Raw genomic sequence first — 25735 nt, forward strand, 5'->3', positions numbered from 1 at the left:
ACAGCATTTTATCTTGTGTGAGAACTTAGGATTTCAGTTCTAAATTAGTTAAGAAATAAATGGAAACGATGACTCCATTTCTTCTAATATTAGCTGTTACGCTATGGAAATTCAGTGGCGAGGGCATCACTAAAACGGACATTAGGCTTTGGAACAGCATATTTTAATTGGAAGGTATTCGGCTGAAAGTTTTTGTTTGGATTCACTCTTAGGTTGTTTTTGTTTGGATTCATTATCGCTCACCAAATAATCAGCCTCACACAGTGTAATTACACAATGCAATTAACATATTATCTAATGAATAGAATATTTTAGCAATCTGTATCAGAAAAGTGGTTAATGGAATTCTAAAATTATGAGTTTGTTTTCTGAGAGCTTTACTGGTGACATCAGTGCAGCACTAACACTACTTAACATCTCTGTTCTGTCATCTGAGAGAACATAGAGCTCTGTGATTTAGCTTTTTTAATGGAAAATATGTGGCCAAAGTGTTTGAATATTTGAAGTTTTATCATAAAAAGAGATAAGATAGCATTACAAAGGCATTTACTAAGTATCAAATATGAATGAATTACTCTATTTATTACCTTCTCCATCACTATACCGATTAGTACATATGTGCTTTGAGGTTATAGTCATTTTGAATATATAATAAATTTTTCATAAATTATATTCTTAAGTACTTAGGGAGAATTTGTCCTTAACCTGATTTCTAAGATCTTGTTGAATTTAGTGATCTGTTCACTCAAAACAATAATGTGTGCCCTTGGTCAGACTTCACCTTGCATTTATGAGCATCTTTACTAAACTAAAAAATTGAAAGATTATTTTACTTAAACATGGTGTTAAATTATACCATTTGTTCTGTGAAAACATATAACCTGCTGATCATATTATAGTAAACCTATATGTGTAACTTTTGTTCTGGCTAAAGTCTTATTTAATTCTGATTTTGTTTTATCATGTGTGATGTTTACTAACTGCCAGATGTATTATTTCATTATTACACAACACATCAATTTCCCAATTTGAAAGGAATCAGCTCTGCTGTCAGAAATCTCTTTTCATTTATTTATTTGACCATGAATTTAGCAACCATTCTTGTTCCAAAGGATCTTACAAACAGGGTAGTCAGACATCGTTATGTTTTGCTTCTGTTTGGATGGATCACTGACAAATAGCCCTGCTGTGATTACACATTTATTTTAAAGTGAAAAATCTATAGAGGAATCATTCTTAATATGTCTCTGAAGTTGGTTTTCATCATTAATCAAGAATACAGTGGTAAAGGAGGAACATTTAGAGAAGACATGGATGCTTTAAACATAGTTGTAATGGACTTGGCAGGAAAGATGAACGATGTACTTGGTTTTCTAACAGTATGTGGAGCCAGATAGGAGTCCACAAGGGTACCTTTACAGTTGTTTCAGACTTTGAGAAGTGGACTTAAGCTTTACTATCTTGCTTGTTAAGACTGAAACATCAGGCAGAAACAACTTAAAGGTGAGGCCATTTACTTGGCTCACAGTTTCAGAGGGTTCAGTCCACCATTGCTTGGTTCTAGGTGCTCAAGCAGAGCATCAATGAGGTAAATGCATGTAATGAGGTAGGTTCCTCATTCCTGTGGACAGGAATCAAAGAAATGGGACACCTATAAATGAGCTAAGATAGAGCATCAGACTCCCATGACATACTTTTTCCAAGTCAGCCCCACATCCTTTCATCTCCTACCAGGAATTCAATCATACCAAAGTCAGTCAAAGGACTGTAAGATACTGGTCATTATGTCAGATCTTTCACTCCTAAAGGTATGCTTTCCTAATATTCAAGGCATTTCTTAATCTAATAAAGCTGAAAACCAAGACTGTACATCACATGCATTTGCAGGATGCAATATTAACATGATAAATATTATGGACCTACTATCCAGCTAGATGGTAAAGTATATAAACTTGTGGGAAGAAAAATGATTATTTTGAATTTAAGTTGAAGCTAATGGTTATCTTTTCGCCAGTATCAAGATATTTTCTGTCATATGGGACATATTTTTTCCTTTTTCATAGAACAACTTGTGGGAATTCAGTTTCCTCCTTTGCTTTGTGAGTTCTGGGGATCAAACCCAGGTCATAGGACTTGGTGCCAAGTACCTTTAACTGCTCAAAGATCTCACCAGTGGCTGCTTACATTCCATATATCCAGTATTATTGGTAGTTTCTAAAGTTCTTTGAAAGTTTTACCATCTCTGATAAAGAGACCATTAGTTAACTGAAAAAACAACTTTTCCATTTAAAAATTAAGCTACAACTTGAGAGCATACACAGCATTTTAAAGCTGAATTGTTTATAAAATGTGAAGCCAGGCAAGACTTCCTGTTTTATGAAGTTGTTTGAAATAGCTGATAAACTAATGCACTCATGATTTCAGAATAATCACATAGAATTATATGAGAATTATACATTGGGAAATGGGTTTTTAGAGAGAGAGAATTCTGTAAATCATATTATTTTCTATTGGGAACTTTAAAAACATGAATGGTATACCAACACATTTAGCAATTCTATCCATTGGCTGTTCTTACTGTCTAAAGAAGAGTTGTATGAAGTTGTTTCTGGACAACACTATGAAAGAAGAGACGTTTATTGGGCTAGAATTCTTTTTCAATTTCATCAGTATGTTTGTATCAACTGGGATAGGTGACTACTATTCATACATCATTACCAAAGAAGTTATCTTAATGCAGTCTAAAATGCAATATTCCTGAGAAATTTAGCTTTTGTTCGTGCCCCTTTGATTTGTAAAGGACTCAAGACCTGAAGAAATTAATTTGTAATGGTATTAGGACAACTGCTAGAGTTTATACTATAGAGCAGTAACTTCTTGCATACTCCTTCAAATAACATGTAGAAGACTGCATACCTAAAGATCTCAAATGACTATCCCACTGGGTAGGAAAATTTCAAAGTCTTTTTTTTTTTTCTGTAGAAATAATGAAGCTTTTCTTAGTCCATTTGCTCTGCTAGACATCACGTTTCCAGGGTGACATGAGAGTTTTTCCTGAGGATTCCTTCTTCATCCAGGCTGCAAACCTGATCATCTGTTGAACAGATAATTACTGGCTGAACGAGAACCCATGCTGAGATGTGAATGTCTAGTAACTACATAGATTTTGCATTGTAACTAATGAGTACTCCCTTGCCTGATATTATAACCCAATCTAATTACCCATAAAGCTTTGGGTGATTTTTCACTTGACCCTAAACTTTGTGCATTTAGCTGCATTTCTACCCAATACTAAAGAATAATGCGACAAATGAGTGGTGAGCATGAGTAGAAAAGCTGGCTGCATGGTATTTTAATAAGAGAAAGCCAATTGTTTCAGAAGATCTCATTTATGTGTTGGTTGTCATTGGGAGACAAATCAAGGCAATCAAGATAAAGTACTTCAGATATATTTACATTTGTTCATCTATTCCCTAGTATGACTTCTGTTAGTATCCAATATAAGGAGGAAAGAATAAGGACACTTCACTAAATGAATGAAGCAATTGGATGTGTCTTATGAGACTGTGAGTTGGGTGACAAGGTATTACTCATTTCTGCATTTCCCCCAGCTAATTACATGTCTACAATATAGGCCAATTCTCAATAAATATTTAATTGTTTCTATGTTCACATGCACTGAGGTTATTTCAGATTGTTGCAAAGGATAACACTTAAGGATTCTAGTGAGAACATTTTGATTCTTACATTCATAATTAAAATAGGTTATGAAAGTTGTTTTTAAATTTTAATTTTTCTGATAGAAATTTTGATAATATGGAGATTTTGACTATTAGTATAACGTCACTGAATGATAACTGACAATTCACTATATAGGAGCAGTTCACATGTCATGTTCTGTAGTATTTAGTATAGATTACACAATTTATCCTCAGCCATGGTCTAAGAAACATGACAAGTTTAAATTCAGAACACATTAGTCATCAACAGTTTATTTACTAAACAGAAGAATAAAAATCTAATATTACTAACTGTATAATTTTCAAAGCAAAGAGATTTCTAAGAACGATACATTTAGGAAAGTTGTAAGTAATAGAATATAACCGAGTTTTGACGAAAGAAAATATAGCATCAAAATTTCCTGGAAAAAAATATGAAACCAGTACCTGATGTGAAAGCCATCACTAAGTCTATCCTGATAGTGACTGTGAATGCAAATTGTAAATACTGTAGTGAATGTGAAGCAAATATAAAAAAGGTGGCGAGATAGAACTCTGAAAATATTCCTCCTTTTCTTTACATAGTTGGTGTTTTCAAAATTATATATGTAGTATTTAACTTCTCTTTACTCCCAGTAGAGATCTGAGAAGATGAATAAAGATTTAAGTAACTGCATTAAAGAAGTGGTCAATAAGTTAAGTCAGATATATTGGTACCAGTTTTGGTTTTAATGATCAAAATACGTGGGCAACCAGTTTCTGTAATGTTGAGAACAAAGGACAGAGAATGGTCAAAAGTGCATCTGAGGCTACATTGTGTCCAGTGTTGGGGGCTATTCTGCCACCAGCAGAATAATCTAGGAGTCCCTGATCTGCTTTTCCAGGATAACTACAAAACTGAAAGTATTGGTAGTGGGAAGGGAGTTGTATAAAGACATATCTCCAAGAAGAGCTATGATAGAGCCTGTTTGGTGTTACAAATGAAGAATGTCTTATCAGTGTAGACTATTGCACAACAATTATCTGTACCTGAAGAGTGGAAGGGTGTTCAAAGTGATGAACTATCAATAAAATTGTTTGTACTTATGTCTCTTCTGGTGGAACAAACAAGCCACTACAGAAAGAGCTGGGTTTACTAGTCATCATCCTGGGAAATATAGATCACAACTTTGATTGCCGTGCACCCATGCTGGGGCACAAGCTTCCCCAGTTCTATGGATCAAATAGAAGACTGACTACTCCTTCTGATAAGAATTTGGACTCAGTCCTTAAATCATGCCATGTTATTCTCATCGGTGACCAAGCAATTTATTTTGTTTGTAGAGATTGTGCCCACCCAGCCTTTGCTAATCTTTTGTGAAAGATGATATATGACTATATTTTAGGGGTGTTTTTTTTGGACTTTGACAAGGAGACCATTGAAGTTTTCTGGCCCAGGATGGGCCAGTGATGCCAATGCATGCCAATACTTCATAAAGAAAGAAACACTTACATAGAATTCTATGTTATTAAATCATGGCAATTCCAATGTACCCAATCTTAAAAATTAGTACTTCTAAAATAGTGAAATAGATTAATATTTTAAAAGTGTATTTTGAGATTATTAAAACAAAATTAATATAATTATAAAAATTCTTTTCTACCACACTTTGCTTTTTTTTTTTTTTTTTTTTGGTTTTTTGAGACAGGGTTTCTCTGTGTAGCTTTGCGCCTTTCCTGGAACTCACTTGGTAGCCCAGGCTGGCCTCGAACTCACAGAGATCCGCCTGGCTCTGCCTCCCGAGTGCTGGGATTAAAGGCGTGAGCCACCACCGCCCGGCCACACTTTGCTTATAGCACAACTGAACTTCTTTGTACCCACTGATCAACCCCTAAATCCCTGTCTAATGTCTAACATGATTTTAATAGCACAAATCATGACATGGCAGACATAACACAAAGTTGAGTTCTGACTCCATAGTTACCCAGAAAGTTTTACTAAATATGCTGAACATTTCCACACACTTTATAAGAAACAAGAAAGTATGACATAACACAAACACTCTACCAGAAACATAATTGAAGGTGTCTGTTGATAGCCCTACATGGGGGATGTATCAATAAGTCATTGATTAAAAAAACAGGAGACAGATTGTTTATTTTGCCTCTGGAATTGCTTTCTATATGTTAGGGCTATGGTCTTTGGATAACGTAAGGGACAGGGGAAGAGGAAGGCAAGCCATAAATGGGCAGTTTTCTGTATTGTAAATGCTCTTGTGGCAAACAGAAAACTGTTTGTTTCTAGGGACTTATAATCTGACACCTGTCAAGAACACTAAATTCTTTTTAAAGATAAAAATGGGACTAAATTGACTTCTCATCTTGGAGGTTCTCAAAGAGAAAGGAATAAAAATACAGAGCTGTTAGAGTCAATAGCATTAGTCATTTCACAGTATCTTGCAAAATATGGAGTCTTAGAGGCCACTGCATCTCCATTTCAAGATAGTAAGTGATCCCTTGAAGTTAATAAAAATCTAAAGCTATGAAAGGTCAGTTTGGGCAGCTTCCCTTTACCATTAGAATAGCACTTACACCTATAGTCTAAATGTGATAATTTTACCCAATGAATATACCCAAGTTTAGAATCAGCTAATTGTGGAATATCAAAAAACAAAGTAGAAACAAATAAAAAGCATATTTATTGATGATAACTAAGAGAACTTCTTATAATATCACTTATTAGAATAAAAAAACAGAATGTGTCTTCAATTTGTGAATATAACATTTAACGAGCACCTATAAGTGTTAAGCTATTCTGGCAAGCTCTGAGAAAGGCCACAATGAGAAGAAATGCAGGCACTTATAATCACCAGGTATGGAAAACAATGTAATTGCTATGCAATTTTCCTAAAAGAAAATGCTAACCACATCCTCTAAAACTGATTGCAAATGCATAGAAGTAGATCTTGCCACTCTATACATGGGTTGTTAATCTGATTAGAAAGATCACCAGGGGCACGGAGAAGGAGTGATGGTGGATCATGAGTTTTAATCTTACAGAGCAATAGATGCAGCAAATAATTAAGGGAAAGTTCATGAGGATAACATCACTAGGCACAGTTTATATACCTGTGATAATTTTGAATTTATGAATAGGGTAGAATTAAACCATAAAAACTTGGTAGAAAGTTAAGGTTTTAAAAGTTTCTCTCAAGACTGCTTATTATAATTGTTCTAAACTTATCACACAACCATTTTTATAATTAATATTGAATCTGACAGAATGTATATAAAATTTAAAGTTAATGTTTAGTGAAGATTACATATGTTTAAGCCTTCATTAAATATTAATGTAAAGATAAAAGAAAAAAACTGACTTTACAAAATTGTTCTCTGACTCTCACATATATGCAGAATTGGAGTAGGAATACTTATTTCAAAGACATACAGAGTAACATGGAACATTCAAGAGGATAGATGCCAAGAGACTTTAGGTAGTATTGGTTAAAGGATACATAATTTCTGTTAGGCAGGAAAACTAAGTTAAAAACCATGAGAATTGTGGTGAATAATATTTTTATTTGAAAATTGCTAATATTAATATTTTTCAAACTTCAAAAATAAAGGCGTGTTTGATAATATATGTCAATAAGCTAAATTTATATATTTCAGAATATTCAAAGGTTACAAACATTATGGTGCATTCCATAAAGATATGCAATATTCATTTTTCAATTTATAAAATGTTTCACAGTGGGTCTCAGCCTTCCTAATGCTGCAACCTTTAATACAGGTTCTCATACTATGGTGACCCCCAACCATAAAATTATTTTTGTTGCTACTTCATAACTGTAGTTTTGCTACTGTTATGAATCATAATGAAAATATCTGAGTTTTTCCATGGTCTTAGGTGACCCCTGTGAAAGGATCATTCAACCCCAAGGGGTCGTGACCCATAGGTTGAGAATCCCTGATCTAGAGTCAAGGAGAAATCTGTCTAACATTTCAAAAGATTGTTTCTCCATTACCTGCAGCTTCAGGTATTACAGACTGTTTTCTTTGTGAACCATGTTTTTCTTTGTTTCTCTAGAGACCAAGCCATATTCATCTCCATCTTCCATATTGTGATAGTATCTTATAAACAATGCTAACATATTTACTTGTGTTAAAGAAAAAAATTGCATACTTGCATTTTTCTTTAAGCCTTTTGAAAATATGCAATATTTTTGTAAATATTCAAATGCAGACATAATTGTAGGTTCATTTCAGAGATCAGTTCTCCAAAGCATAGGTTTTAGTCTTCATTTCCAAGATTTTTAGTCAATCATTCTATTGGCCATATATATTGAGTATTTGATGGGAAAATTCCCCAAATGAGGAACACCAACCATGGTCTGCACAAACTTTTGCATTAGGTAGAGAATGTTACTACCCCATATTCCCTATATCATCATATATGTGACAGACTATTTAAGGCAGATATTACAAAAGTAAAACTCAATTCAACTAGTGGTAAAAGGGTTCTCAGCCATATGTACACAAAGAAACCAGAAAAAATCAGATATAGTTGGTAGATATTACTCTTAAAATGAAAGGAAAACAAAATGTGAAAGAATGATTTCTGGAATTTTTGACATAAGAATGTTGGTTTAAAGATTACCAAGGTAGCCCATGTAGACTCAGAAGAGCCAGCAGTGATCACTAGAACCAAAAAAAAAATCTTGCTAAAATAAGTCATACCAAATTAATTTTATTTTTGATTAACATACGCTTCTTAGATAGACAGTTCAAGTGAGTTACCAGTGAGAAAAACCCAATTTTATTTTTATTTAGGCAGATTTTTGAATTAACTTTGTGGAGAAGATGATGAACACACAGTAGAGATGCTATTGAACACTGACTAAAATAAGCAGTGGCAATTAAACATTTATGTTAGAAGAAAGAAAAGATTCTGAATGTGTCCATCTCTAGTCTTATACTAATCAATGTTTGAATTAATTATTAGAATGAAGATCTGATAAGTAGGGCTCATCCAATTTATTGATGGAATAGAACTTCAATAGATTTAAATATTTATTAGATTCTTATTATGGCACTGTACATAAGAAAGAGGTTAATAGATTAAATGCATGTGATGGTTGCTGTAGAATTTTACAACATTATGTGAATAGCAGCAAAGTGAGTGGTTGTTAAAACAAGCAAAGATAATTTAAACTTGCTAATAGAAGGCAGGCAGGACATAGTGATAAGCAGGCCAGTTGAATATAAGTTTTCTGATCTATAAAATGGGCTAACACTTATGTTGTATGCTTATTTGTGAAAACTAAGTTAAATGTATAAAATATTAAGAACCTTGCATGTAATAAGGTTGTCATTCAGTAAATATTTGAAATAGTCATTAGTTCACTGTGTGGGTCAATAGATCTGTGTGTACAACCAAAGGTATGAAAACAGTCTCTCCTAAGTTGCTGCCTTAGACACTTTTAATTTATCACTAGTTTATTATTGCTAGTTTTTTATCAGAGATATTGAAAATAAATGAGATATGCTGAGAGAAAGGAAAATGAGATGGCAATGGATCTAGAAACCATGCTATAAAGGAAGTATATTGAAATATGTGAAGTAATTACAGCCTTGCTTTGTCCCACAAAGTTATCTTAAATTGATGTAAAAGAATGCATACAGTGCAACAGAATAGAGATGACTAAAGCAGCCGAGGCCAAGAGGAAATAATAAAGTACAATGGAGGTTAAGAAATGAATCACAGCTACATTAATAAGGGAAGCAGGGAGGATCTAAGAGCAGGATAGCACACCATCACAAGAAATTGCTTCCTTTGTTTTGACTTTACCTCTTCATTTTCCAGTTCACTTGCCCAACTGCTTCCACATCTATGACCCTTTGCCCTCATCAAGACATCTCATACATCTACATTACAATTAACAGTCTATATGATTTGTCCCTTGTTTCACTACTCTTTAGCTTGGATTTTTGTGTTTTATATTAGAGTTGCTTACTCTTTTCTCTGTCGGTCATGCTGTCAAGCCAAACCCAAACCCTGGACAAACCACAGTATTTGTCTTTCCGTTAACCTGCAAAGGCAATTTCACAACCACAGTGCCAGCCACACTCAGTGGATGAGTGCTAAGGCTCTTATACTCTATTATCTCTCAACTATTTCATACATAGTCACCTAACACTGAAATTCCACTTGCCTGCCCTTTCTCACTCTATTTATATATTACTTAGGGAACCCCAAATCCCTATCTTTCTGCTACCCTATGTGTAAAAGCCACCCGCTCCTGCAATTGTATCGTCTTCTTTCTCTTCTTGTAAAGGTGTGGGGATGGGTCACCATTCTATCAAAGTCCAGTTTCTTCCTGTGTGTTCTGAAGCCCGTACTATCACATCATTTCAGAGGGCCCATACTTCCAGCTGTAGTTTCATTCTGAAGCACTAGAAACCTCTGTATTCCTGCAGATAGTTCTCAACTAACACAATTACTTTCACGGATTTTCCTTCTTCTGGAGTCTTTTCAGTAGTTTCGATTCTCTAAGAATTGACATGCACGTTCTCTTCTTGTAACTCTCAAATCATTGCTTCCTGTCTATAGTCTAGCTTCATGATTTTCAAAGTCACTAGTAGCTTCAGTGTGCTCTCTCTGTCGTCTCACTAGCATTTAGAAGACATGACCACTTTGCTTTTGAGAAGTAACAATGATGCCTATTTCACTATTTTCATAAATTCATTCCCTTCTCACAACGGGTTTTTCTCAGGCTCCTCAGTTGGTTTAGCTTTTTCACTCAATGCCCACACCATGTTATAGACAAGCATTTCATCTTGGACCTCTCTTGGACTTTGCCTGCTTTTGTTAATGGTCTTTTTTTTTTCATACCTATGGCATCAAGTAGCATCTATATTGTGGTCACTCACAAGATTATATCAGCAGCAGATATGTCACCTTATAAAATTTAGTTATATGTGTCGAACTGCCAACTGACAGCAGTTACTGGCTTGCTTCTAGCAGCGTCCTGGTCACTCAGACCACAGCCTGGGGAGAATTCTGCTCCCGCAGGTACTGACCCTGATGCTACCACTAAGGTAGCTAGAACTAAATCTCTACAATTCTAATTACAAATACGACTCAAGATTCAAAGGCTGGGGTGAAAACCTATGAACTCAGAGAGGCTGAGTAGCAGCTAGCTGATCCTATCTCCTTGCTGGTGTCCACAGAAGACAGGTACTTCTGCTTCACCAAACCAGAAAAACCTGCACTGCCACTCCAAACCCCACCCTACTACTTTCTCTGTCTCTCTGTCTCTCTCTCTCTCTTTGTCTCTGTCTGTCTGTCTCTCTCTCTCCCTCTCTCTGTGTCTCTCTCTCTCTCTCTCTCTCTCTCTTTCCCCCACCCCCACATGCCCTCTGAGGCTCTATGATTTCTTTCTGTCAACTAGTTGCTAACACAGCCTCCTGACCCAAGGTTAATTTTATTTAATTAATACAAATGCAAACTCAGGGTTCATGGTGTAATAAAATATCCCCCAACAGGAAGACGTAGGAAGAAGTAAGTGAGGTCTAAAGAGAGGGTCTGATGCACCTCCCCAATCTTTCCTTCTCTGAGGGAATGTCAACAGACCCGGTCTTGAGGGTCTTCTATGAAGAGTGACAACTGGTTCTGATGAAGAAGTGAATGGCTGCTCTGCTTAGGAGATTCTGTTCTATAAGACTCATTTTTCTTTATTGCAGTATTTAATTACTTTCATTAAAAACACATCTCTCAATGTGTATATCATTTGTTACTGAAAGCATTTTTATTAAAAAGTAACATCTCCATTTTTATTTAAGTTCTGCTACCACAAGACATATTGTTTTATTTAATTTTATATCTCCAGAACATAATAGTGTGACCGGAGGTCAAGTGTTCCATGAATGAGTAAATGCATGAACACATCGACGTAACTTACATATCAAAAGAGTACAGTCTGTGCTGGTTGTAACTACCCATCCTGTACACCTCACTAACACCACAAGACCTCATTTCCTTTTCAAATTTACTGCAGTGTGTGTGTGTGTGTGTGTGTGTGTGTGTGTATGTGTGTGTGTGTGTGTTTGTGTGTGTGTGTAGGTATTTGAGCATGCCTATGTGTGTACATGAGTCCAGGCCTCTGTGGGTACATGCGAACTTCAGAAGTCAACCTTAGTTTGTTGTCATTCCTCACAATCTTCACACTTTGTTTGTTTGTTTGTTTGTCTTTGTCTAATTTCTTTTTTTCATTGAGTTGGAGCTACTGATTAAGCTAAACTGGCTAGCCAAAGAGCTTCAAGGATTCTCATGTCTCTGCCTTTCCAAAACTGTGATTACTGATTTGTGCCACTATTATGACCCTACATTTTGTGTGTGTCCTGGGCATCAAACTCAGGTCCATATATTTCTACAATAAGCACTTTACCTACTGAGAAATTTCTTCAGCCCTCTTTTCAAGGTGTTTTTCATTGCAAGAACTCAATGACAGAAAGAACCCTGCAGCAGAGAGAGGAGAGAAATTGAAACACGAATTATGTCTCATACATGAACCACTTATTCTTACTGCCTATAACTGTTCTGTTTATTAGTAATATTAAAATCTATGGCTTTTTTTCCAAAGGGAGTTAAATGGCTACTTTGTAGCTGGTGTTGATTTTACAAAATCACTATTAAAGCAGAGGAAATTAGAATCATCACCTCAGAGAAGGGCTGTGAGTATTTAAAACAGTAATTTAATCTCTCATATGTGGCATGGATCCTGCACTGTCAATGGCTGCTCATTCATTTAAGGATTGTGAAATCAGATATAGATTAAGTAAAATAAAAAGATTATTTTACACGATCATAGTGTGAGGTGTTGTAGCACATTGTGCATTTATTGTAAGTCTCTGACATACACATAATACATTGTAAATAATTGAAGACTATTACATGAATGAGAAATGTGTGTGTATGTGTGTGTGTGTGTGTGTGTGTGTGTGTGTGTGTGTGTGTTTGTAACAGTATTGAGTTTGTAATGAGAAGGAAATTTAGTTGAGTATGTTTTATTCTGCTATGGTAGGCACATTTACTCATTAATAGCTTTCAAAAAATATAGCCCGTTTATAGAAGATTGAAGTTGTTAAAGTACAACTTGTGCACATAATTGTTATGTGTTAAGCTACCAGAAAAGTTGTGAATTTCCTAATTAATTCCATATTTCCTTTTAAATTTAAGAGCTTTCAAGTTCTTTCTTAAATATGAAAATTAACTAGACATGGACAGTAATTCTAGGTCTGAATTCTAACGCTGGCTTCAAACCAAGCATTTTAAATTCTCCTTCCCTAAAGAGAGGACATCAGACAACATGATCATTAAGATTTTGTACTTTTATGATTGAAACTTGAATTATTTTCCTGTCAGGTAATATATATCTATGTTGTTTTTGTGTTAGGCTTCAATAGGGCAAAAGGGGGTGTTAAAAGCAAGGAATATAGTGTTAACTTTACATCACCAACAAATGTCTGAGATAATCAACTTAGAGAGATAGCTTTATTTTGTTCATAACTTCCAAAATTCTGGCCTATGATTAGGGAGGGTTATGACTTTGGAGCCACACACCTGTCCTGTGATAGAAAATAGAACATAACCCTATGGAGTGTATAGTGGATCAAATCTGCTTTCTTTATGACTGATGCAGTATGACTAACTGTCCTATTATCCTATTTGAGACTGTGCCCCAGTTACAGCAAGGCCTTAAAGTTTTAACACGTGAGCTGTGGAGATCATTCTATGATGAAATGGTAGTGAGTACTTAGTATTCATGCACTGAAAAGACAAGAGCTATTATAAGGATCATGATGTGCTGGTGTGGTGGTATTGTGTTCCCCAAAATATTGTGTATCCTAATAAACTTATCTAGGGTCAGAGAACAGAAAAGCCACAATACTAAACATAGAGGTTAGGCAGTGGTAGCTCACGCCTTTAATCCTAGCATTCCAGAGACAGAAATCCCTCTGGATCTCTGTGAGTTCAAGGCCGCATTGGAAACAGCCAGGCATGGTGACTCACGCCTTTAATCCCAGAAAGCAGCCTTTAATCCCAGGGAGTGGTGGTAGAAAGCAGAAAGGTTTATAAGGCGTTGAGGACCAGAAACTAGAAGCATTTGGCTGGTTAAGCATTTGGCTGGTTAAGCATTCAGGCTTCTAGCACCAGTTCAGCTGAGATCCATTCTGGATGAGGACACAGAAGCTTCCAGTCTGAGGAAACAAGACCAGCTGAGGAATTGGCAAGGTGAGATAGCTGTGGCTTGTTCTGTCTCTCTGACCTTCCAGTGTTCACCCCATTACCTGGCTCAGGTTTGATTTTATTAATAAGAACTGTTAAGGTTCATGCTACATTCTGGGGTTGACCTATCTAGATATGTCACACAGAATGGCCATTGAAAATTGACTAGAGTTTTGTTAGAGAAAGATGTAAGAAACAGATGGTAAAAATGCTGTTTCAGGAATTGTTTCATTTTAAACATTTTTTCAAGGTATTAGGCTAAGAACATGTTTTATGTTGAATTCCCATTTTATTGAAAGAAAAGTATGAGTATATTAGAAAAACTATTAAACTTTTTCATTTGGAAAATAGGAAAACTACCAGGATTAAATATTTAGGATTTAATAGGAAATAGAAAATAGATAGTATGTGACAAATGTCAAAATATCTGGTCAAAGGAAAACACTATGTTAAACACACATGGAAGTGATATGGCAGAGTCAGGACTATTTTTAAAGAGGAGGGTATTTAACAAACTTGCAGTAGCAAGACTGTCTGAAGATTCATTTTGATATGACTTGGTTACAAAATGTCTGCCATAAGATCCCATGTTGAAAGCTTAGTCCTGATCTATCAACACTATATTGGGAAGTACTGGCAGCTTTTGGAGATGGGATATAGTAGGTCATTGGCTTGGTTCCTGTGGGCTAGACCTTGCTCTGGCAACTTCCCATCGTCTCTCTCTGTTTCCTTTATACCATGACCTGAACTTTGTTGATCTAGAACATTCTGCTCTTATAAGGTTTAGCTTCTTCTGAGGTTTACAGGAATGAATCCAGCTGACCATGGACTGAAACCAAGACTCAAGCTAAATCCTTCTTACCAGAGTTGTGATGTCAAGCATTTTGCCACAGGGATAAGCAGGGATTAGCATATTCTCTTCAGTTTAACAGGTCTGTGCTTGGCACATTGACCCCAGGTGATATGGCTTGGGAAAAATATATTCGCTTACAAAAAAGTTGGCAGTGGGTCTGTAGACCTGAAAATAGTCACCACAAACTGTTCAGTCACAGCAGTTATGATGATGGTGATTCTGGAAGATTTGGAAAGAGGAGAGCAGTGGATTTTGGATTTGCTGAAGGTTTTAATAGGAAATAGACACTTGCAATTTTTCAGAATATGAATGCTACATGTTAAAAGGACAATAGGACACATAAATTCCAAATTATTAGATGAAAAATTAAAAACAAGTTACAACAGTAAAAAAAAGTACTCTATCAAAAGAGGATTTCAAATTATTTAAATGGAAAATATAGAATAAAGATAAGGTTTTATTATTATTAGAACTACGACTTAAACAGACTGAAAAATAGTTGAAATTAAGAGATCAACAAAGATTGCCAGGCAGTGGTGGCACATATTTTTAATCCCAGAACTCAGGAGGCAGAGGCAGGCGGATCTCTGCTAGTTCAAGGCCAGCCTGGGCTACAGAGTGAGTTCCAAGAAGGGCGCAAAGCTACACAGAGAAACCCTGTCTAGAAAAACCAAAGAGAGAAAGAGAGAGAGAGAAAGAGAGAGAGAGAAAGAGAGAGAGAGAGAGAGAGAGAGAGAGATAACAAAGATGTATGTGTCCAGTTTCTAAAAATTGACAAGTGTTAATTTTAATATCAGTCACATTAAAACAATAATGAGAAAAAAATCTTAGAAATTGAAAGCTATCAAATAATAAATTGAATGCCACAATTAATCATTGGGAACTCATATCTCATTAATAGTAATATTCTCCAGATAAGATTGAGAGGGGAGCCCTGTTTATTTTTAGTTTTCTTCATACGTGTATCATTAAAGTAAGCATATTTTTGATGTTTAAACTGACATTTTCAACACAGACAACAAAATACGGGGCTGGCAAGATGTCTTGGCGGGTGAAAGCACTTGCCACGTGAGCCTGATGGCTGAAGTTCAATCCTAGGGAACAATCACTGAATAAGAGAAACAACTCATGAAAGCCGTTTTCTGCTCTCATTAAGTACTCAGTGGCAACCACAGCAACCTCAGTGGCAACTGAGGGAAGACACACACAGACAAACACACACACACACACACACACAAACAGCCACTATGTAATAAATAAAATATAAAGGAAAAGTAAATATTTTTTCAAAGATAATAAAGATGGCCTCTAGACACAAACTAGTGAATGAATCCTATCAGAAAACCATCCGCAGATCTGTCTTAGAGTCTGGACTCTGAAATCACTTTGTAGGTCACAAAACGGGAACGTTCTGAATATTTTACAATACATTATTCACTCATAAGCTCTATGCTGCACACATCGAACTCAGAACTCCATGCCAGCCACCACTATAATGAATGTTTATGTACTCTGCGAATCATAGATTCTCCTCAAATGCCACGGAACACAAAAATAATATCATAAAAATAGAGTCACAGGACTAAACTTCATAACTAACAATTATAGCTAGGCATTATGCTAACTGGCTCTGATCATAATACAAATAATTACAATTTATATTAGCTAAATTAATTAATAATAAAAGGAAAACAGTATCTTGACCTTGAGAATTTGCATAGGGATTTTCAAATAATGCTTGGTTAAGAAGCAAGTAAGTGACGAGAAAATTAAAACAGATATTAAAGACTATTAAAAACAGATTACTGTGTATTACATTTCAACATCCATGAAGATGTTACTTAGAGCAAAATGCATTACTTTAATGCATTTATTAAATAATAGATATAATACAAATAAATCAAATAAACATCAAGTCCATAAAAAGAGCCAGTGAGTGAAAAATGGGTAAGAACCTTTTCAACAAAGGAACAAAAGTATTAGGTAGCTAGAGGTGATTAAAAATCTACTTGTTTCATTTTAGGTATTGAAAGAGAGGAGCCAGTGAATCTGTGATAGAAAAGACAAAGAGGGAGGAAAGTAGAAAGACAAGATTCTGTCAGGAGGTTTGGGGCCAAACTTCAATAGAATATTTTAGTCTAAGATACTGAATTCATACTTACTCTGGGAGTGTTGGAAAAAAGTAGGTGAGGTTTCAGCGGTAAAATCTTACAAATACCAAGGGATAATTGTTTGCTTACACAGTGTATTTATTTTAGCTACCTTTCTTTCATTCAAGAAATTCATACATGAGCACTGCATCTACATCATTCCTTCCTCTCCTTCCCCCTCCCCTCTGTGGACCCCTTTCTTCTCAAGTTTATCTTCTCTTTATTTTTGTTACATGCACATGCATACATATGTTATATATAAAAGTATTATATATTACACATATAATACACACATATAACCTAGTGAGTCCATTTAACATTGTTCATAGTATTTATATCCAAGGCTGATGTCTTGGGACTCAACAACCTAGGTGGGAGCTCATCTCTGGGGGAAACTGCTTCTCCCTCTCTCAAAAGGCATTGACTAGGACTGGGATAATAAGGAATTTCCTCTGTTCTCGGTTGATGTGGGAAAATCATAGTGGCAGTTTCGTTGGGCAGCCATATTGTTGAGATTATAAAGGTGCATTTTTCCCTGCCATGTCTAAGAGACACTGTCTACCAGCAGTCATCCTTCACCCCTTATTTTCACATTCTTTCAAGCCATTTCTTTATCAAGTTTCCCTGAGCCTTAGGAGAGGAGATTGTTTTGCAGCTATATCAGATTGGGGTTTGGAAGCCCACAGTCAGGTAGTCTGTGCATTTTCACCAATTGTGGATCTCTATAATGGTCTCCATTTGCTGTAAAAAGTTTTTTTTTTCTTTAATGAGGCATGTGAGCTATACTTATCCGTGGGCATAAGGATAAATATTTAGACTGTTAAAAATTATAATGCTTCAGGAAAATGACAGTAGTAGGTTCACATCTCAAGTGTGTGTCCTCTCTAATCACTGATAGTTGGGTAGGTTTACAGTACGAGTCATAAATTCTCTCCTATTGAGTAAGACTTAAATTAAACAGCTGATGTTTATCTCCCAAGATGTAAGTGTCCCCATTGCACCATTGAGGATATTTTGATGGTTCAGTCATTGTTGCAGTGCATAATCTTCTCAGTTAGGTAGACTATTCATTTCTTATCTCCCCTGGCAACTTATATAACCCCTTTTGATATGATGAGAGACAGTCCACACAGAGGAGGAGTCCAGTTCAGTTCCAGCTCAATCATCCAAGTTCTATGTCTGAAGTGTGTAGTGTCTTAAGCTATATGTTTTTATCTTCAAGTTTTAGATAGCAACCAAGGGCTGTAACAATAGCCTCTATTGTTTTGGGAGAGTATTGTATTCTTTTAAACAAAAACTTCTGGTGAGGTTTCCATACCCAGATGGAGATTTCTGTTAGACAGTACGTCTTGGGGGAAGCACCAAAGTGTATTTTGGAGGTAGATTCAAGAGTAGTTAGTCATGGTTTAAGTGAGGGATAAAGTGAGGAAGATGCATTACTGACTGAGATGGAATGTGATTTTTGCAAGGTCAGAATTTTGTAGTCTTCATGTGATGACTCTTAGTAGATACAGAAAATTGGATGTCAAGTAATAATTGAAAATGTTAGACTATATTATAAAAGAGAAGGTTGTGAAATACACGAAACAGGGGTAAATATGTAATACAGACTGGCAAATGGATAAATTTGATGTTGCCTTTCTTAATGATTGCCAGATCAATAAAAGTGCTATATAAATTTAATAGAAATTTCTAGTCAGCTACCTTTTACTCCACTTTATTATTACTACACTCCAATGGAGTTTGATATGTAGGAGTCTACACTCTGGTGTTCTGTCTGACAAAATTATACTTATGAGGAGCCACATGCAAATGGGAAGTGATGGGCTGATTTACCAAATGTTGGGAAAATCCTAAACAATTTAAGTGTTGGAGTTCTGCTGGAAAGTGAATTGGGAAGCCGTGTTTAAGCAACAGGACATCAAAATAAGCTTCCTTTTACTGTGTGTGTTACTGTGTGTGTGTGTGTGTGTGTGTGTGTGTGTGTGTGTGTGTGTTTCTCTGGAATGGTAGAACAGCTCATATCCATGAGTAGAACTGTTCAAAGCACATTACCTTTCTGAATAGAAAAAAAAAAAGACAAGGAAGCTGTACCTGGCTCAATCCTCCTAAGGCTCATATAATAATAAAATACACCCTCACACAATGCCCAAGACATTATGTCTCAGATTAGTAAGTCCTCTTTGTTTGACAAAGATCCAATAAAGTACACGGTCAGAGGTTTGGAAACAAGAGGAGAGGAGGTTGATGAGACACATTCTCTTATATGTAGGGTCTTTAAAAAGGTATTTTTGTGGCTTTGTAATAAAAGAGTAGCAGGAGAATCAAAGGAATTAAAATACAACCAATTTCAAATGAAATGCAGGGAAATACTTTTCAAAGCAATGTATAATTAACCTGTCAAATGCTTTACCTCACACATTATTCAGACAAACAACTGAGAAATATTCTACCAACAATGGAATGTAAACTACCTCGTTGGGAAGGGCTACTCTGCACCCTTAATATTCTACCTGTATTATGTACTTTTTGTTGTGACAAATCCTCAATGTATAAGAAATATGAACAGCATTTGTAGTTAGATTAGCATAGATAAAATTACAAAGATTATCCATCCCTATTCTTTATGACATGTATTTGTTGTCTTTCCAGGAAAATAAAGCTAACCTTTCCAGAAGCAACAGCGATAAAGATAACTCCAGGGAACAGGAGGCTGCAGTGAAAAACGAGAGGGGAGGGTTGAACAAAAAGAAATATTTTTCTAACCAACAAGAGATTCTCCGCATTTATGACTCCTGTTTCTTGAGAATCTCAGAAGATGATTCAAAATGAAATCTGAACTGCAAATCAAAGAACATAAATCATTTTTAGGGCAAAGAAGGGGATGCCGAGCAGACTCTTTTGTACACACAATCACTCTTAGAGACCTTCCAGAAGTTTCTATTATGCACTCCATGTCTCTTGAACATGCCCACTAAGAACGAGGCTTAGTGCACCTTCGTCATCTTCCTCATTCCCAACACACTTTATTGTATTTAGCTAAATCTTGCAAATTCACAATGATGCAGATGCTGAAGATTTCATTTTCTATGAGGGGCCTCCATTGGCCTCTGCTTCCTTTACTCACTGTGATTCCCCTGTTACCTTTAGCATCACTATACATAGCTACCTTCAGCTCTTTCATCTTCCCTACTTATGTACTTTTTGTTAAGGACCACCTGTTCTAAATTCTGATATTTCTAGAACCACGTACACTGCCGATCATGTAGTAAACTTTCAAGGATTACTGATTTTTAACCCAATCAAAAAGCAACTTGTAAAACTTCCCATTTTTTTTTCTGACCTGTTCATCCTAAAATATAGTATGAAGAAATTGAGTATAATTATAATATGGGAAGCATGGATGTCTTAAATAATATCTGTTCACATATAAGAAATATATATGGACTCTGTGTAACTTCAAACAATTATAAAAATGAATATATTTGATAATATTTACATACCAAACGAAAACTGAATTTGTTGTTTGACTTATTTAAAACATATTTAATATTCATATATTCATACAATGTATTTGGATCAAATAGATCAAATACAACTGCCCATTGCCTCTATTTCAACTTCTCCCCTATCTCTACCACCACTTTTCCCATCTAACTTCATGTGTTCTTGATTTTTAAAGAATTCACATTGAATAAGCTTAGTTCAGCATCTATAAGCAGGCATGTGGGCCTCTCTCCTGGAGAATGGCTGGCCTCTCAACACCCTCCCCTCTGAAAGAAACTGACTCTTCCTTCCCCAGCAGTCATCAGCTGCCAGTAGCTCCTCAGACAGCACGGAGTTGAATGTGATTTTTTTTTTTTTGTATTTGTTTGTGGAATCACATCAGAAGAAATCAAAACATGCACTGGGAATGTTCATTATTATAATCTAGATAAAACTGTCTTTTCATGAAACACACTCAGTTACCAAACAGAATTGTATTCATTGTTTATGTCAATTACTATTCAACCTATGAAGTAATTCCTCTTAATACCGATTTTGTTGTCCTTATGGTTTGTCTCCCTGTCTAGATGACTAGAACTAGGTATATGATTATTACTCTCATCTTCCCCTTGTCTGACTGTCTGTCTCTGTATCCCCCTCCCTCTCTTGTTATAATATTATTTTTGTCAACAACTGGCCATATTATCTTAGTGAATCACTGAATATTCAGAATCTCAGTATTTCCATCTGCAAAATGGACTGATGATAACCACGCACACTATTACAGGAAATTGCATTCAAAAGGAATTCAATGCAGCATAGTCATGAATCACCTCATAAATGTCTGTTTTAGCAGCACTGAGTACATGTGTTTATTGTTTCCTAATGTTTCTTCAACAGCTATGCAGTTTATGAATTAAAAGTGACAGAAAACATGAGAAGAAATCAATTTCTTTGTTGCCCGTGGGTACTTCAGGCCAAAGATAAGCTGCCAGGAGTATAGAGAGAAATCTCTTATCTTATTTTGTGTATTTATTTCCTTCTCACTTTTATAAATATGAAGGGATATTTTATTGAATATTCCTGCCCATCTGCATTAAGTTTAAGACAGGAGTTCTGAATATATCTTATTGGCTTTTATCTTCTTTCCCACTTGGAATAAAAGTATTCAAGGAGGACACCAGAATTTCCAAATGGTTGTCTGCATTCTTAATCCTTTACTAACAAAAACTTACATGCAAAAAATATATAAAATTGGTTTATACTTTGGTCAATGAAAAGATACCAAGCTAAGGAAGCAAATTGAGCTGAGTTAATGATTCATTTTGATTCTCAGGAAATAATACATCTCTAAAGGTGTCTTTTGCATGTTCTATAGTATCTTGCATATGCTGTAGGCACACTGAGAGAAAACAGGTGACAAGTATATGAATTTTTTGGCAAAGACGAAATGTTGAAAAGTGAGATACCTAGAAAAATATAATAATTCTTCACTTTGAATCTCCTTTTCATGTGTGCATATAAACAACAGCATGTTTGCATGAAAATAAGCATGGCTAAGTTGTTCTGGGGTACATTGTTTTACTTCACGTTTCCTGTTTCTCTCTATCTTAAAAAAATCTAATTGAAATTGAAACAACACTACTAGCATAAAAACCTGTTGTTGAATGTCTGTAGGATTTACCAAAATCCACCATTTTCTCTCTCTACCTGTAAAAATAGGTTATTGGGTTATTTCTAAATCTCCTAGAATTCGTGAGGCTCGCATTGTAGGCTGCCACTTCTGAAATGCACACCTTTGGTCTCTTGGGATAGTTTTAGAGTGACCCTGAAACAATCAAATTGGTCATTTGGGAATCAATTCCTGTGGTTTGGATACTCACTCTCAAATAAACAATATTTGGTCAGGCTTAGGCCTGGAAATCTAGGTTACTTTCTTTTTCCCTACACATATCTCCTAGTAACTAATAAATTATTTGTGGTTCAGATATTCTTTTTCCAGAGGAATTAGTTCACTATTTTTCTTTTTTATCTGTAGTGTCAGGAAAATTTCTAATGAGTATTTTTCCAGTCACACAAATAGTAGCACACAGATCAATAAGCATCATGCAATTTGAATATTGAATTCACCCTTTGAAATGGCCTTAGAAAGTTAGCTCATTGATGTGGGAAAGCTTTAATTGCAGTTGCCATTAGGTGAACACAAAATCCAAATGTCAAAAGCTCCTTTGCAACTGGGAAAGCAATGAAGTTAAAACATCCATGGTCATCAAAGTGCTGAGTTCAGGAAATTCCAGGAAATCACAGAGTCCTGTGAAAAGCCAAGAGCAGCAGGGTCAACATTAGCATACACTGTGTGAAAAAAGGGCTGCTTTTATTCACTGTTATGTCCCATTTTTTTAAATGTAAAGATATATTTCAATTAAAGTGCCAAGATGATAATGCCTAAGAACATTTGAATGGCTTTGCTAATATGCAAGATTAAAATCTGTTAACAGAGCTAAGTAGGCAGTTTAAGAGTCTAGATTTGAGGCTAGGATGTCAGGGGTGAGGCTATCAAATACATACATAAATCATGAACTTCTATGTCTGCAGGTTTCATAGCATTAGAGAGCTTAAATCTGTGATAAAAATATGAGCAAAGAAATGATGGTAAAATCTGAATTGCTGAGGAGTAGAATTTTGCATTCAGGTAGTTAGATTCAAGGAGTAAAGATGTGGAGGGCAAAGAACTGGGTGATAAAATTTTAACCTTAACTCTGAAAATCAATTGTCACTCTGAAGATACATAACTTACTTTTATTATAATCACATTTCATGGTATGGATACTGAATATTAATGACATTATCTGTCACAATTATAACATCCTTTGACACCTAATATTGTGATTGTTTACTGATGTCATGAGGTCTTAAGCTTTTCTCTTGATGTCTCTCATGTGCTGACCATTTAATCTTCATGGAGCCAAACAAATCAGGTTTACAATTTCCTGCATTTGGAGAGGAGGAATTTACAGAACCTAACATGGTGGACTAGCTACTCTAAAGTTTGTCTTCCTCAGTACTAAAGTCCTTTCTGAAAACTGTCTCTATTTTATCTCATCAAGCTCAACATTTCAGATATGAATAACTGATCTCTTCCTGTGTGTTTATTTTTCTATTAACAGCTTAGGTGCTGACAATGTTAATTATTCCCAAAATATTGATTGTCAGCTACAACTGATCAACCTTTTCATTTTTTATTATTATTGAGTATATTTTCTCCAATGTTCATTTATTCACAAAAAATTGAAACTAAGGATAACTTCACTTCGTGTTTTATGAATCTTATTGACAAATTCATGGAGAAGACAGGCTGATGAGATGACTCAGCTGGTTAAGGCACTTGCACATTTACAGCCAAGACTGTTCACCTGAATATGATTCCTTGAACCACTTGGAGGAAGAAGAGAGCTAATTTCCTCAAAATGTCTTCTGATACCTGTATGCACACCACCAACACTCATACAAATAGACATAATAAGAAAATTTTTCAAAAAGAGGAAACTCAGCTCTTTTTATATATTAGTTCATTTATGTACAACAAAAAAGAGACAAAGGATGTACTTTTATCCCAAACAATACAGAAAAGCAAATGCAAATTCTGTATTGCCAAGTTCAATGCAATGAACTTCATTAAACACACACAAAAAAAATGTTGCCAATTTCCTTAGTGATTACAAAGTTGTTATGTCAAAGGTCCTTGATGTTATGTACTGGTCACTATAGGGAGCTCTAATTAATACTTGAGTTCTTTACATTTATACTGAGGCTCCTCGTACTGGGAGCCTTAAAGCTTGTACCGTCCCTTAAAGCCACAAGATCAGGAAAGTATCTGCCTTCCTAGGTGGCTGAGGTTCATACTCAACATTAATTGTAAATATTTGTCATTTCACAGTGTATTGATTTGTTGGTCTTTGCTGTTTATTAAGAGGTGAGTTGACAAACGTTTGCCAATACTCAGTTGTTGAAAGCTAAAATACTGCAGAAAACATGAATTATAATTATGAAACTGTTGTGGATATTGCTCTGTATAAATAAACACTGATTGGCCAATAGCCAGACAGGAAGTATAGGCAGGACTAATAGAGAATTGAGGAAACAGGAAGGGAAGGGAGAGGTTGCCTGGAGCCGCCGCCAGGACAAGGAAGATGTAAGATACTGATAAGCCACAAGGCATGTGGCAAAGTATAGATTAATAGAAATGGGCTAAATATAAGAGTAAGAACTAGACAGTGATAGGCCTGAGCTAATGGCCAAGTAGTTTAAATAATGTAAGAGTCTGTGTTTATTTTATAAGTGGGCTCAGGGACTGGCAGGACTTGGCAGGACTTGGCGGGACCTGGTAAGAAATTCTCCAGCTACATGAAACTAGATCTTACAATCTAAAAACAAGGAGGTGTCTCTAGATTCTAATAACTTTTTCCTCTGTTACTGTGTTGTTTTTTTTTTAGGGATCCTGCAATGCCCAACTTTTCAGCTCTTGTGAATTCAATGGTTACCCTAACTTTTCTGTTGTACTAGTGTTATCTATTCATTGTCCCATATGATTGTGTTGGGGTGCCTCTATTTCAATGTTTTTCTCTCAGCAAACATTTATTAGCAGCTCATTATGCATATGGTACCACACCATGTTTCATCTACTCTATCATTTTGATTTAAAAAATATCAGATTTGTTTGGTCCTAGACTCAACAACAATCTTGGTAGCTTCTCTTACTCCTTAGTTGTGTAACTAAGGTACAGAGACATTCCATTACCACTGTATCAGAAATCCTTTGAGTAATATGGTCTGAATTACTCATTCTGCAGTGCCCATGCTCTTAACATTTTTGATCTATCTGCTATGAGCAATCTAAACAAGTAATTCAAAGATGTGGAGTAAACTTAGGTCCCAGGAATTTCATTTCTCTGAAATGCCATCAGGTCATATTCTGCTTCCCAATTTCTTTCAGTAAACATAAAAAGTTCTAATTGTCCAAGCCATTCACTATTACCTGAGACTTGTGTGTGTGTGTGTGTGTGTGTGTGTGTGTGTGTGTGTGTGTGGTGTACTATAGTTTGTCTCTAGATCAACTCATCAAATATTTTCATGGTTTCTGGAGCCCAGCCTGTGAGTATGTTAAGTTAATTATAACAAAGGATCACAAACTGCATCTGCATGGCTTAAAGATAATCATCATCATCATTACCATCATCATCTTCCTCTACCCTCTACC

This window comes from Peromyscus eremicus, chromosome 9 (genome assembly GCF_949786415.1).
Source record: "Peromyscus eremicus chromosome 9, PerEre_H2_v1, whole genome shotgun sequence".
Taxonomy (NCBI): domain Eukaryota; kingdom Metazoa; phylum Chordata; class Mammalia; order Rodentia; family Cricetidae; genus Peromyscus; species Peromyscus eremicus.